We start from the raw sequence: 14,555 nt of genomic DNA, 5'->3' as shown, positions 1-14,555 counted from the left end.
CCATGGTCTCTTTCCTTGAAGCAGAATCTCGGTACCGTATCGGTGTTTACTTCCCCTGCTAAGTCGTCTCTCTCGCAGATTATGGTTGCCAGAACCACTATCGCTTTCCCCAATAACAGGTTTTCAGTGTCGTTCTCTCCCCAATCAGTCTCGGTATTTCGTCATTGCTAGAACACCGTGTGGCGGGTCATTTCCCCACAGAGTTCTTTGCGCTGTGCATCTCCAACAGCCTTGCCAGGGTCCAGAAGATGGTGATCATTTCCCCAGCAAATTCCCTTGCCTCGGCTTGGCATTCTACCCAGCATTTCGCATCCCTGCATGTAGAATCATATTGCATTGCATCCTCCCAAATCGCGTGGCATTTCCATTTTCATGGAGCATTACGCCGTTGAAAAATTCAAACATATGCATGTAAGCATAAAACATTCTCGGTATCCCAAGTGATAAGCCAGAAGTTGTTCCTAGTACTCAGACTGAAGATTGTTCATGACTTACCTTTATTATCCCCAGCAAGTGTCATTGGCCCATGCGCCGCCTCTATTATCTTTCCCTATTTCTGCCGATGCTGACAGGCATGAAGTTTTTCCGGTATTCAGACCGAAGTGGCGTTCAGGCCAATTTTACAATGTTCAGATCGAAGAAGTTTCCGACATTCAGGTCGATGCAACTTGTGGCATTCAGGCCAGTTTCCGGTATTCAGACCGAAGTGGCATTCAGGCCAGTTTCCGGTATCCAGACCGAAGTGGCGTTCAGGCCAGTTTTCCGATGTTCAGATCGAAGAAGTTTCCGACGTTCAGGTCGATGCAACTTGTGGCATTCAGGCCAGTTTCCGGTATTCAGACCGAAGTGGCATTCAGGCCAGTTGCCGGTATTCAGATCGAAGTGGCGTTCAGGCCAGTTTTCCGATGTTCAAATCGAAGAAGTTTCCGACATTCAGGTCGATGCAACTTGTGGCATTCAGGCCAGTTTCCGGTATTCATACCGAAGTGGCATTCAGGCCAGTTTCCGGTATTCAGATCGAAGTGGCGTTCAGGCCAGTTTTCCGATGTTCAGATCGAAGAAGTTTCCGATATTCAGGTCGATGCAACTTGTGGCATTCAGGCCAACCTCTCGGTGTTCAGACCGATATTAATAATCTCATATCTTCCGATGTTCAGGTCGAAGTCATTTCCAGTATTTAGACTGATGAGCGTCATTCAGGCCATGGTTATTTCTGTGTTACCATTTATTTTGGTATCCAGGTTAACATTCTTTTTCGGTATTCAGACTGACTCTCACCGTACCAGACGGATTCTTCTTTCAAGACCACCTCTTTGCCGATTCTAACAGGCATTGTTACTTCACTTCACTTCAGTGCAAATTTTCAAGCTTTTATTGTATTCAATCCCTTGATACCTCGAAAGTGCGAAAGCCGTTGCTTTCTTCTTTTCGGGTCTCTAGTTGATTGAATAGGGGCAGCTGTAGCACCTCAAATTTCCCCCCTCATTCATGCATTCATTTTAGGTCATTTAACATTTCATATTGCATTGCATCATATCAATCAGAATCAGATCCAAGAAACTTGAACGTCATCCAAGACACTTTGTGGGTTCTATCTAGGTGATCAGTCAACACAAGGGAATGGCTTGAGATACTTCCAACATGGTCAAATGGGGTCTATTCATCAGTCAAAACGTTAATCTTGAAGGAGCAAAAGTTTGTTCATGAGCTGTCATGCTCGCTAGGCGAGCAGAATGGGTCGCCTAGCGAGTCCCAAGAAAAGCCACCAGAATCACCTACGCTTAGAGGAATTTCTTGAACTGTCATGCTCGCTAGGCGAAGCCCACGCGTTTTGAAATAAAAAAGAAAAAACGAAAAAAAAAACGAAAAAAAGAAAAAAAAACGAAAAAAAAACGAAAAATGAAATAAATAAATAAATAAATAAATAAATAAAATATAACAGAAAAATCTTGGACTTGGACCTCTCTCATTTGAGCCCACAAAGCCACGAAAATCAGGTTATAAATTCTGAAATTTCAGTAAAGGAAAAAGAAAAAGAGAGAGGGAGAATTGGTGAAAGCTGAAAACACTCTGAAGTTTCCTTGGAACAAAACCCTAGAGAGATTCTAACTAATTCAGAGCAACCTCCAGAGACTGAAGGGAACTCATCTGCAAAGAACCAATTCCCCCTCATATAAACCCTAAGATTGTTCTGCAAAGCCAACGGTGCAATTCAATTTCAATCGATCCTCCCCAATCAGGTATGCCCTATTTCCACTACTTTATACTTCCAACCTGAAATTTCTGAATGCATGAGGTATTATGGGTGAATTTTGAAGAGTGGGTATCGTTAGGTTTTGCATGTGGGCACATGTTTTAGTATGTATGTCATGCCTTGATGTGTGGATCCTTGCCCCCTGACTTTGAATTTTGATACCCTTGGTTGGTTTTTGTGAGCTCTTTTTGTGAATTTTAATGGCATGATTCATGTGGTTACATTTTGATTTGGGGCAACTCTTGATTGCACCCCATCTTGTCACTCTAACCTGTTTGTTGAGTTTTTTGTGAGGGCTCACATGACTCCTGAAAGGATAGCTTGCTTGGCATTCCACTTTATTTGTGGGATACCATTTGGAGATTTATTCCGATTACCTGTATTGACTTGCTTTCTTTGATGGTGCCAGCTCGAGAGATCTCTGGGTTTCTTATTTCTTTAGCTGTTATTACTTCAGATCTTTATCCGTGTGGTAGACCTCTTGATCCCTTTATCTTTCCCGCATTTTACCGCTTTCTTAGTTGGAAGACCTCGATAGGAGGCAATGTTTTCTTTTGTTTGTTTACTTTTGTGCCCAAAGACCTCCAAAAGGAGGCACTAGTGCTGAAGACCTCCACGAAGAGGCAATTGACGGATAAAAGGGATTAGTAATCAATCCCCCGTTATTCAATGTGTCGTTCTTTATGCTCGCACTACGTGCTGATGCTTCAGAACAAAAGCCCAAGATCTTTTATCCGGTCAGTCAGTGGAGAGGGTTCCACCTTTCTGAATCCCAACTTTTTGTCATGAGCTCACCCTGTCCAGGGTTAAGAGCTATGAGGTCTTATCCTCATTACCCTTTTGATCTGCTCACCCTGACGTTCAATGTCAGTGGTTAAGAGCCCATTTGATTACCTATTCCATGGCTTGTTTGTTGAGGTTGATATGACCCCTCTTGACTAAAGCCCTACCCATGTAGGTTTGAGCCCCCTTGGTGGCATTTTACTTTATGCATGTTTGTTTTGTATGGTGTGATCGTCTCCCCATAGGATTGCTAGGCTTCGTATAGTCTCTCGTTTGCATGTCAATTAAGGTAGCACTGTTCCTTCGTCTAGGACTTCCTTTTTTGCATGAGCATTTCTAAAACCCAAACAAACTCATTGATTTTTCTTCTCCTAAGAACACGTTAACTCCTTCTACTACAGGCGAGTAAGTCTCCAAAGGTCGAGCATCCGGTAGATTGCGTAGTAACGTCGTTCATCTAAAAAACACAACCCTTAACCCGTAGGTAGCCGAACTACGGTTTGCTCTGATTCTCATTCCAGATGAGATACGTAGGCATAAGACGCGATGTCTTAGCGAGCACACTCCTCTTTAGCCCATAGGCAGCCGAGCTACGAAGACTCTGATTCTCATATCCAGATGAGATACGTATGTAGTGGATGCGATATCCGTGCGAGTCATTTTCTTTTGACCCCCTCTTTTAGCAAATAATACATTAGATAAACCCACACCCTTTAGACAAGAACAACAAAAGTGGATCCTGTAGAGTACTACGGATGCGTAGGGGTGCTAATACCTTCCCTTCGCATAATCGACTCCCAAACCCAAGATTTGGTTGCGAGACCTTGTCTTTTCCTTTCCTTTCCCTTTTCCAGGTTTACTTCGAGCGTTTCCTTTCCCTCATTTGGGATAAATAACGCACGGTGGCGACTCTTCTGTCATTTCTTTCTCGCCGGTTGTTTTTTCGCATCTCCTTTTTTAAGCTGCGACAACGACTATGTTCAAACAATTGTTTCCGCGACCATCGCGAGGAATCATAATTTTCGAGATGTGACAGATGGCGTCTCTGCTGGGGAACATTTGCTCCAAGCAAGAGAGAGTCAAACCTAACTTAATACAATTTCCGTTTTAATGTTAACCTTGTTTGTGTATCATTTTTATTATCTTGCTTATGTTTTCGTGTAAATTGATATTTTGTGATTAATTGATTGATTCTTATGTTGCTATTGGGATTCTCTGATTATTGTCACTTTGTGAGATAGGCTCTCTACCAGAGTCTGAGAAAAAACATAGGATTAAGATGGTGGTTGTGTAGTAGAGGCCCACGAGGAGCCTTCCTTGTTAGGATGATACGAAGATCCCACCTAGATTAGATTCTCTTGAGATGTTATTACCCGACGAGCCTTTATCATGGAAATAATGTTTTCAACTTGAATCAGTGACTATAAGGACCTTTTAACATGTTCCATCTCCGGTAGTTGTGTAGTATTAACCTATGAGACTTCGGATTCATTTCATATTCACTCATCTTTTGAACGAATCATTTCATATTCACTCATCTTTTCCGTTTATATAATAGAAACAAAATATTTCTCCCATTCACTTATCAAATTGTCGTTTTAGCAAAGATTGAAGGGACAATGACGAAAACAAAATACCCATAATTGCTAATGGTATGCTTTCAGATAAAATCCTGTTGATAATGTATAAGCATTGTTTCAAATTCCCAGACACTGAAGAAATAAGGAGTTAATCCCTAGTTAACCACTTTGAGCCTAGAAGTAGGATATTCTTTCGGATTTACAAACCCTTACGCTTAACCTGGGGCAGGGTAGTGTTTAGTTAATCTGACTACCCACTTGCATTACAAGATGAAACATCCCATTTGAGGATCAACCACATGCCATTCTTTGCACACATCCTGAAGTGTAGAAGGAACCATGTAAAATCACGTCGGTTGTTTTTCAATAACCAATGGGTTGACAGTCACAAACTTTCAACAGAATTAAAAAAAAGGAAAAAAGCCAACTAAGTCGAATACCCAAAGGGAGACTTAGGCAAAGATTAGGGCAATCCCAGTGGACCAAGAGCTTGGAAAAGCCGTCCGGGCAAAAGTTAAGGATCAAAACAAAAAATCAATTAAAAGAGGTCGTATAAATCCTCAGCAAAAACAAAACAAGATTCGATGACAACCATAGTAAGAATTAAAGGGTCGTCGACATCCATAACAAAAACAAAATAAGATGACTGCCATTTCAAGAGGATCTTGAATCGTTATCTTCACTCATACATCTTCAAACTCTCTTGGAAGATGAATATGTGTGTCAAATTAACTGAATGTATGACTGGAGATCATAATGAAGAAGGGTTGGGTTAAATAAAATTTTGAACCTTATATCCTTTGTTTCAATAACCATGAACCAAGTCATGCTACAACCCTTAAAAGACCTAATTGAAGCAGGGTTTATTCTGAAAGCATACTACAACAAGGTTGCATAAACCAACTCCTAAAACTATTTGCTAATCTTCTATATTGATATCATATTTCTCACACACTATCCAAATCAACACTATGTTTGGACTAATGGTCCATTCATCACACACTATCACATTATCCCAGTAAATGATTTTTCAAACTTAAACGAACATCGCATTAAAATTACCATTTCTGAATGAACAATTTTAACTACAACTCAGTACTTGACATCAGGGAAATCCCAATAATAAGGAACAATCAGAGGAACCTAAACATTCATCAATATTGATCCAAATCAAGACCACTTCCTAACCCTATGGATCAGGGGCATGGCATCTGATGACAATGTTGACCTAAGAGTTGGTATGAATAAAAGACAAATCTCCAAGCATCAGTTGATCAATGAGGCAAATCATTTTAAATATTCAGTCCATCTGAGGCAAGCCCATCAAAAGCTCAATTAGGGGCAAATTACTGTAAGATTCATACACTGGGGCAAATTTGGTTCACACCATGGTATAATTGTTCCTAGGGTTTCCTTTCAAAGGTGAATTCCTTCAAAGACCTTGCAGGCTGGGGAAGACAAATTGCAAAGAAATCTCAGAGCCTTGGGGAAGAGTAAAAGCATAACCATCATGCATAGATTATGTCGCTACACTCATTAAATCAATTGCAGTCCTTTAGGGCAAGTCAAGCAAAGAAGTTGGGGTTCCCTCAAGAACAAACATGCATCGTATCAATAAAGGATCAAACTTGGGGCACCCAAAGCATCCATATTTAGCCTCCAATCATCGCATTGTCAAATACAGAGTGTTGAGAAGTCAAAACCTTTCACCAACCAAAAGTCCAATCCGCATTGGCATCCTCAAAATCCAAAAGTCCAATCTGTATTGGCAAATACCAAAAAAAGAGAATCAAAAGTCCAATCCACATTTGGCATCCACAAAAAAATCCTAATTCCAATCCATATTGGTAACTACCAAAAAACAAAAGTCCGCCAAGCTGGCATCTCCATAAAATCAAATCCAATTAACATTGGTACCCAAGAAAGTCCCACCTTCGAAAAAGAGAGAGCAATCCAAAAATAACCAATCACCTTCATGCATTCCTACATGAATTGCATACAACATACATGCATAATTCTCTTAATAAAACGAGAAGTTTTCATCAACATGCACCATATGCATACATAACATAATATTTCTTTCTCATCAATCCTTTGATGATGATATAACCTGATTTTTCTTTTCCATCAACCCTTTAATGATGTCACTCCCTAGTGAAGCCTTTTCCGTCAACCCTTTGATGATGTCACTCCATAGTGAAGTTCTTTCTGTCAACCCTTTGACGATGATATTACAATATATAATTTCTTTTCCATGAACCCTTTGACAATGACTGATTATTTTCCACCAACCCTTTGGTGATGACATTCCTTAATTCTATCTGTCAACCCTTTGACGAAGTCACTCCTTAGTGAAGTTATTTTTGTCAACCCTTTAACGATGACACATTCATTTCCATCAACCCTTTGATGATGATATTCTATATTTGATCCTTTCCTTTAACCCTTTGACGATGACAAATTCTTTTCCACCAACCCTTTGGTGATGCCTTTCTTTACTTCTTTCCGTCAACCCTTTGACGATGACAAAATCTTTTCCACCAACCCTTTTGTGATGCCATTCTTTACTTCTTTCCATCAACCCTTTGACGATGATAAGTTCTTTCTGTCAACCCTTTGACAACGCCACTCCATAATGAAGTTTCTTTTCGTCAACCCTTTGACGATAACAATTACCTCTCCATGAACCATCTGATGATGACAGTCTTTTCCATCAGCTCTCTGATGATGACAATATTTTATGTCAATCCTTTGACAACGTCACTCCATAGTGAAGTTTCTTTCCATCAACCCTTTGATGATGACAATTACCTTTCCATCAACCCTCTAATGAAGACAGTCCTTTCCATCCCTCCACCAACCCTTTGATTATGGCATTCATTATCTTCCATCAACCCTTTAATGATGATATTCCCCAATGATCTCTTCAGAAACAAAATAGTAAAATTCATCAAACCTAATCCTATCAATCATCATCATATCCATGCATAACACTCCCACAAAAACAAGAATTTCATCAAAAATAAAATAAAAACATTCGCATCCCTACATGCACATCTAAAAATCCCCAGCAACTTCATATTACATGTATCTCATGTGTCATTACATGCATAAAGTACTTCCATCCAAAGTGGAATGTCATACAAAATATCAAACATAACATAATTCAGGATCATGGGTCAATGATATGTATATCGATCAATCCTCTTTCACAGTCGGTTGTATTTCTCTAAATAAAGATATTACCCCGCATGTGCTAGTAGAATTATTTCCCAGCAAGTCATTCTTCAACTTCATGGTTGATAATGATATTCCCAAGCGTCTTTGCTTTGCTGCTCCCCAAGAAGAGGTTACCTTAAAAAGTCTCTTATGAGCTTTTCCCCTACAGAGCTTTGTCAGTAAATCTCCTCCAAAGGGAGTCTTATGTAAAATAGTTCCCCCAACAGACAAACGTTTGAGATGGTGCTTCATTTATCTAAAGAATCTCATTTATCTGTTTGAGATATTGCTTCATTTATTTGAAGAATCTCATTTTTTTAGAGATATCGCTCTGCTATTCTTAAAGAATCTTAGATATGATTAAGGTATCATTCCCTTATGGGGATGTCCCAATTATATCACGTAAGATATTGCTTCATTGATCCTCAAGAGAATCTAGTGTGTTCAGTTCAATACATTGTTCTGCTAATTTTCAGAAAGTGTTAGATACGATTGAGGTATCATTCCCTTGTTGGAATATCTTGATTATGTCATTCAAGATACTGTTCTAACAATGCTCAGAGAGTCTTGATTGTTTTATTTACCTTAGGATAACCTTTATCATTATATTTCTCACTGCATTTTTTTTCTTCTGCATTTCATCTTTACATTTCAAAGGACAAGTTTCGGGTCTTTCCGTATTTAATTATATCCCACCATGAATGTACAAATACCATTGTTATTCATACCTTCTAGTTCAAGTTAATTAAATAGGGGAAACTGTCATACCCCAATTATGTCCGGGCATTTTTTAAGCTTTCATAAATTCGATTTTTGCTTTTCAATTCGCATCATTTGTATAACATAATGTACATTTCATCATGAATAATGCCTAAAATATCAGTCAGAATAAATTCTCGAATATGCAGACAAATTGGTTGAATCATTTCACAAATGCATGTAAAATCAGCGGGTAAAAACTTTCAAAATCAAGCTTGAAGACGTCAGTATTATTAATCTACGGTTCGTCTAGTTTAATCTGGTGTGCTCGTTTTATTTTTTCGATGACTTTTTCAGTCGCATTTTGATCATCCTGATCCAATTTAACCGGTCAAAATTTATTTCAAAATTAAACCAAACATTGTATTTCTCCGAGAGGTTTATTTCGTGCTGATTATTTTCGTGCATTCGATTTAATTTTCCGAGTATATTTGTGCCCGACTTTTTTTCATTTTCAGTCACCTCTTGCCCGACTTATTCGCGCCCGACTTATGTTGGGGCACCTCTTGCTCCGAATGTGCAACCTGGAGGACAAATTGCACAAGATGGCACTCTAGCTGCCTAAACTTTAAATCCGGCTATGATGTATCATATGTTTCCATAATTTATGCCGCCACAAATGCCTGCTCAAAATGTCGTGCCTCCTCCTAGGGTTACTACTCAAAGGGTATCTGGGACTAATCAACCTAGGTCTGCTGAATACCAACTCTTAGAGGAGGTGATCTGTGCCATGGAAGGTTTCTCCGCTCTCAGTTTGAATGCAAGAGAACTATGTTTGGTGCCCAATGTTGTGTTTCCTCAAAAGTTTAAAGTGCCCGAGCTACCCAAATATAAATGTTTAAGGTGTCCACGCAATCACATTACCAGTATTGTGGGAAGATGGCTTCCTACTTTGATAATGACGAGTTATTAATCCATTGCTTCCAGGATAGCTTGTCTGGGGCATCCTTGGACTAGTATGAGTCTGGAGTCAGGGAAGATACGGACCTGGAAGGATCTGTCCGATGCTTTTTTGAACCAATACAAATACAATATGGACATGGCTCCTACCAGAATACAACCTCAGAACCAGGGACATCGGTCTAATGAAACTTCTAAGGAGTATGCGCAAAGGTGGCGCGAAATTGCATCGAGCATTAAACCTACATTAATAGACACTGAGTTAGTGGAAAATTTCATAGGAACACTCCAGAGCTTATACTACGAGAAAATGGTTGGGAGTTAGTCTTCCAACTTTGCTGATATAATTATAATATGAGAGAGGACTGAAAGTGGTCTGAAAACAGGGAAGATCACCAGTGGTGGTTCTGAGACTCCAATTTTGACCCTAAGATCCCTCATGTTATTTTCATCATATGCATTGGCATTGGGATCACATTTTAGCATCCTCCTTACCCCCCATTCATTGGATTTGCATTGGGAGAGATCACCAAGCACATTTAATTGTATCATACTTTGTATTTTATCATATTAACTAACAAAAATACCAAAAATATGTCTTTGTAGGCAGGGCATGTGCTCACCTTTGATCTATCAAGCTCACATCTAGGGTTTAAGACCCTCAAGGCAAGGAGCTCAATCAAGAATTGGTTTACTATGGCTATAAGCATAATATATGACTCCCCATGATATTTACATGTTATTTTGGTAAAAAAATCATCAAGAGTTTGGAGTTGGTTTGCCTTGGAAACCCTAATTCATCTGGGTATCTTGTGTGACTTCTTCAACAAGCTTCTTCACCAATTGATCAAATATTTCAAGGGATACTTAAAATTTCATCATCTTATGCATACATGATCCTCCATGAGTCACAAAGTTCAAGAGAATGGCAAGCTAGAAAGATGGATCTTGGTGGTTGACCAGAGGAATTCATCTGATCAAAACTGGGGTCCCTAGACCCTATCTCCTACAATTTTTGTCATATGAAAATTATTCCAAGATCAAAGTTACTCTAAATGACATTCCAAACAACTTTAATGTTGAGGTATAGATCTATTTTTGCTTATAAAGTCATTTTTTTATGGTGAAATATTATAGGTCATTTTGTCTAAACCCTAATTTCGAGGTCAACTTCCCAATGCCATAACTTGCTCAATTTTTATGAGATGAGATATTTACAAGTTCAACAATCAAATTCAAGATGTCTACTTCAACTTTTATGTTCGTAGGATGAGAAAATTCAACTTTTATATCCATGTGATATGAGGATATATTATAGGTCATTTTGGACCAATGCCATTGAACAAGTGATTTTCCTCAACATCAAAAATGCATAACTCCTTCATATTAAATCCAAATGAGCTCAAGTTTATGACCATTTTTAAGGACTTTGAGAGAGATGCAACTTTAATGAAGGAACGTTTTTCATTTGAAGCTCACATAAAAAGTTAGTGAAGGTGGAATAAGTGAACATCTGGCTTGACACTTAGAATTTTTTTTTGACATGTTTGATTTTTCCAACTTCCACCTCAATATTCATCATGATCTAAGCTTCAAATCAAAGAGTGTTCAACATGAAAGTTGTTCCTCTTGATCTAACCTTTCCAAAAAGTCCAATTTCAGCCCATTTGGACAAAGTATGAGTGGGTTGCATATGGCTTGAACATGGATGACCATTTAGCACAATTGAACTTGCATTCCTCATACACAATTGCATGGCTTACCAATGTGACTTCAACAATGTTTCTACTCATTTTTGGACCTGAGGAGATAATTGCATGGGCCTATCACACACCCATGCACCCATGCAATGTACATTACTATTTTTGGAACTTTGATTTCAAGTGTGCATTTAACAATCATATGGTTATAAATAGAGATCCTTATGATCAGAATGGAGGACCCTGAGCACCAACTTTGAATCCCAATCTCCCAAACCCTATCATTCAAATGATAACCTTGAGAATATCCTTTGGAAATTGAATTTGAATCTCACTATTTTTAGATTCAAATCTCCAAGAGTCCTGTACCTTTTGCTGATTCATTTCCATTCCATCAAGTGTCCTGAGCAAGATCAAGAGCAATTAGAAGCAAGATCGTGTTCATACAGACCTGCATTAAAGGTATTTTCCATAATTTTTCATCTCTTCGATTCTCACTCAATTCTCCATAATTCTTCTTCATCTTTGGTTGTCTGAAGTCCTACCAATATAGGCAACAAGATTGAGTTGCTTTGAGGTCAAATCGAAGCAACTCAGATCATGATCCTCAAAATTTAACTCCCTGTATCTTTCAATTTACTTGAAGTTAGGAGAAATTGAGGCCATATTCGAGCTTCTGAGCATTTTTACTTTAAATTCATGTCCTTCTTTTTAATTTTGATGATGGTTGTGAGTGAACCAGTCCAGTGAAGCTCGCCGGAGAAGGAGACTGGAGCTTTGGCTCCGGTGGTGTGTTGACATTCATCTGAACCACATGATCCATTTAAAATGTTTTAATCTCGTGCATTGGTTTTGCATACCATCTTTGCAGCGCTTTGACTTGTGTCAATGATGGAACGCACGTTGAGGACCACTTGATCTGCCACCTCAATTAATGAGGGAGGTCAAGTGGTCCACGTTTTTTACTATTTTCTTATTTTCATTTTATTTGGTTTATTTTCATTAATTCATATTAATTTTAATATTGATCCAAAAAATATGAGAGTTTCACCAAAAAATTTAAATAAATTCCTCTTTCATTTTCTGAATTAAAATTATTTTTTGGATCATTATTAATATTTTTCATGATTTAATTGTTTTTGTGAATATTTTTAATTGTTTAAAAATAGTTTTAAGTTTTCAAAATTAATGAAATTTTTTCTCCAAGGTCCTTTGACCTTGTTTGACCTATGATAAATCTCATGGCCATTTATTTGGTGTTTTGATGAGGTTTTTAGGATTTTGACCAACCATAATTTAATTTAATGCATTACTTAATTGAATTTATTTGTTTAAATGTAAAATAAATTGTGTTGAGCTTTTGATATTGACTTGTTGAGTTTGACTTGTGTTGTTGGGCCTTGGTCAAGGTTGATTTGACTTTGTTGAGTTAAAATTAATGGATTTAGGGGATTGATGAAATGTACATTTCATCTCCCAAAATGAATGAATGATTTTAATTTGATAAAATTCCTCCTTTGACCAATTTGCGTTGATTCCATTCCCCTCCCTCTTCATCTCAATCTCATTCTCTTCTCATTCATTTCTTAGATCTATGATGTCTCTATATCCTAAGACTAATTGATTGCAAACTCAACGTAAGTATTGTTGATTCTAAGTGTTGGCAGCAATTTTGGTAAAACAAAGAGTGTTCACAAGATGTCATGTGTGATGTCTTAACATAAGATATCCTATGTACCTGCTGGAGTTAAAGAACATATGCAAGCAGGATTGTTTCAGAATGCCACATAAAATAACAAGGCTTCTGATATTGGTTGTACCTGCTGGAGCTTAACTAGAAGACATGTTCATGCAGGATTGTTTCAGATGACATACACAATGTCATGGTATCTGATATGGCTGTACCTGCTATAAAAAGAAATATGGATTATGCAGGATTTTTCCAGATGTCAGACCCGATGTCATGACATCTTGTACACAGAATATTCAGTATGAATGTCTGGTGTTTTGTGATTGCACAATTAATGGCAATCATTGGTTGATTGAAGATATGGCTAGCTGGCGCATTCTTTCAGGGATTTCAACCAGATTTACTTATTTTCTAGGGAGATCTATACAGCTGTTATAAAAAGATTTGATTGGAAAATAGATTTAGGGTTTTTAAGATGTCCAATGTTTCTATAAAAGGGGACTCAGAAAACCTGTTTGAACACACAACCAAGACTGAGCGAAATTTAGAGAGAGAGCAAGGGTTTGTGTCTGTAGGTCATTCAAGTCATCCATTGATGATTGAATTGGACTGATTTGTCTTCTTGATCAAAGCTTTGAAGCAAGATCAAGAGTGTGTCTTCATGATTGAAATTGTGAAGTAAAATCAAGAGTTTGTAATTGAAAAGTATTTTCTTTTCACAAGGGATTGTTGTTTAAAATCACGGGTGTGTGATTGTAAGGGAAGTGAGTGGGTTCTCATATCTAAGAGTGCTTAGGTAGAAATTGCACGAGTAGAGATTAGGTGAGAAAGACTGTAACTTGGTGAAGTGTACGGATAGTCTTTGAACTAATTCTATTATAGTGAATTTCCTTCCTGGCTTGATAGCCCCCTAACGTAGGTGAGTTGCACCGAACTGGGTTAACAATTGCTTGTGTGATTTGCTTTACAATTCTGTTTTTGTTTTTCCATTGTTTATAACCAGATATCAGTGTTGTGATATTAACTTCGACATCTTATATCTGATACCAAAATTTCAACTGGTATCAGAGCAGGCATCCTGCTCTGGCTCTGGGTGAGATCTAGGGAGAATACTTTCTGGTACAATGGAGAGGGATGGAGGATCTGTTCATAGGCCACCAATTTTGGATGGTTCTAAATATGACTATTGGAAACCAAGAATGGTAGCCTTTTTAAAATCCCTTGATAACAAGGCTTGGAAAGCTGTCTTGACAGGCTGGGTGCATCCTATTGTTACTAAAGAAGGAGAAGCCATTACTGAGAAAAAGTCTGAAAAACAATGGTCCAAGGAAGAGGATGATCTTGCTCTTGGAAACTCTAAAGCCTTGAATGCCATCTTCAATGGAGTGGACAAGAATATTTTCAGGCTGATAAATAACTGTGAAATAGGCAAAGAGGCTTGGGACATTCTCAAGACCACTCATGAAGGCACATCTAGGGTAAAGATGTCTAGACTTTAGCTGCTCACCTCCAAGTTTGAAAACCTAAGAATGAAAGAAGATGAAAATATTCATGAATTTTACATGAGCATTCTTGAAATTGCCAATGCCTCTGGAGCTTTGGGTGAGAAGATGTCAGATGAAAATCTGGTAAGAAAAATATTAAGATCACTCCCCAAGAGATTTGCTATG

This window comes from Lathyrus oleraceus, chromosome 1 (assembly GCF_024323335.1).
Source record: "Lathyrus oleraceus cultivar Zhongwan6 chromosome 1, CAAS_Psat_ZW6_1.0, whole genome shotgun sequence".
NCBI classification, from domain to species: domain Eukaryota; kingdom Viridiplantae; phylum Streptophyta; class Magnoliopsida; order Fabales; family Fabaceae; genus Lathyrus; species Lathyrus oleraceus.
Note: the sequence above shows the minus strand (reverse complement) of the source record.